This window comes from Suricata suricatta, chromosome 6 (assembly GCF_006229205.1).
Source record: "Suricata suricatta isolate VVHF042 chromosome 6, meerkat_22Aug2017_6uvM2_HiC, whole genome shotgun sequence".
NCBI lineage: Eukaryota > Metazoa > Chordata > Mammalia > Carnivora > Herpestidae > Suricata > Suricata suricatta.
Window position 1 is genome coordinate 103424886 of NC_043705.1, and position 1902 is coordinate 103426787.

Genomic DNA, 1902 nt, shown 5'->3' on the forward strand with positions numbered 1-1902 from the left:
AAAACATCTTTTATTACTAGTTACTGCATGTGTCCCTTAAAGAACTAAAACACTAGCATCTGAGCCAAAAGGAGGGCTAAAAATAGGCATTTGCAGCAAGCTTTGGAAAGCTTTTCGCTTTGCTTATGAGGCACTCATTTCTGTAGACTCCCAAAAACATACGCATTACAGAGCACACAATTTCCCAACACCACACTGTCATTACACTGGTGTCACATTTAAACCTGTCAAAGCTGCAAATAAAATCAGGGCTGAAAAATGGCCTTAGCGGTCCAGGTAGACTCCAAAGAAAGGGCCACGATCTAACCTTATCAGACAATTCAATCACAAAATTCTCCCTCAAAAAGCATCCAAGCCCTAACAACAGACTGAAACAGAGAAGCTACTGAATTGAGTCTGTCAAAGATGAATCCAAAGGTTCAAAAACCGACCAGTAGACAAAACTCCTTCTTGCCTTAAGAGTCCAGAAAAACAGGGGCGCCTGGGTGGCTCAGTCGGTTGGGCGTGCAGCTTCAGCTCAGGTCATGATCTCATGACTGATGGGTTCGAGCCCCTCATTGGGCTCTGTGCTGACAGCTAGCTCAGAGCCTGGAGCCTGCTTCAGATTCTGTTTCTCCCTCTCTCTCTGACCCTCCCCTGCTCGCACTGTCTCTGTCTCTCAAAAAAATAATAATAATAAAAATTAAAAAAAAAAAAGAGTCCAGAAAAACAAGAACAAAACAAAACTACCAGACTCAGAATTTTGCTTTGGGCACTTAAAGTAAGTTGGCTTCTCCACTCCAGGGAAAGGCAAGATGCCAGCCAAGCTGTCTTCTTCCCACGATCAATAACCCCAGTGACGCACCCTATCAAGGCCCCTGCACTTGCACAAAATGCCAGCTCAGGCACCCAATACCACCTGATGTCATGGCTGATTTAAAACTCACAAGGCAGGTTCACCATTAGCTCAGCAGCAGCAGCCAGGGTGAGTAGCCCCATTTAAACTTCTGAAGAGTGCTCTCTCCTGGGTATGATTATACCCCTTTGAGTTTAAAGAGAGGGGAAGGACCAAAGAGTGTCTTAAAACTTGCTTTCCCTCCCTCTGTGGGTGGATCGGGAGGGATACGCAAGAAAATGGGAGGTTTCAGCACTGCCCTTTGCATAAGAGGGTTCTGGAAGGGAAAGGGGGGAAGGGGAGAGGGCAGAAGGAAGAGAATGCAGTTTGAGGTATTAGTAAACCCCAAGTGTCCCCTCCTCCAAATGAAGCAACCTTAAAAGAAATAAAAATTGCAACATGTCATTTTCAGAATAGGCTGTTCTGGTTTCCCTAGGACTAAGGGTGATTCTAATCCCTTAAATGTGAAGACATTAAGCTCCCTCTTCAACTTTCCCCATTTTGATGGTTTAAATCAGTCAGCCTCAACCTGCGACTGCAGCAAGAGGAGTATTTAAAAAGCACTAAGGCTACGGCCAGAGGCCGTCATTATAGTTACAACTGGGATTTGGATACTCGTCCACTTCAACAGGATCCAAAACAGATCCGCTGTGCCTCTACACGCCGGCAAAAGGAGGCGGTAGGGCGCGCCCCCCACCCAAGCAGACGATGAGTCTCGGGTGAGGGAGGCATATACGAGCCTCCAAATTCTGCACCCTCTCCCGCCCCCACGCTGACAAGGCTCCGCCGGGATCTCCCAAGGGGCCGGGTCCTCGGGACCGAAAATCGGAGCAGGGAGAGGGAGGGCGCGGGGAGCGCCGGCCGGCGGTCACATGCCGATCCCCGCGCGGGGAGGCACCACGTTGTCCGGCTGCGGAGGAATGCCGGGAAGGGGGGCCGCGCACTCACACTCGCGCACACGCACAGACCGGGCCGCGCCGCGCAGCCCGCCCGCACCCGCCTTCCACCCCCAGCGTGGCGGCGGGCGC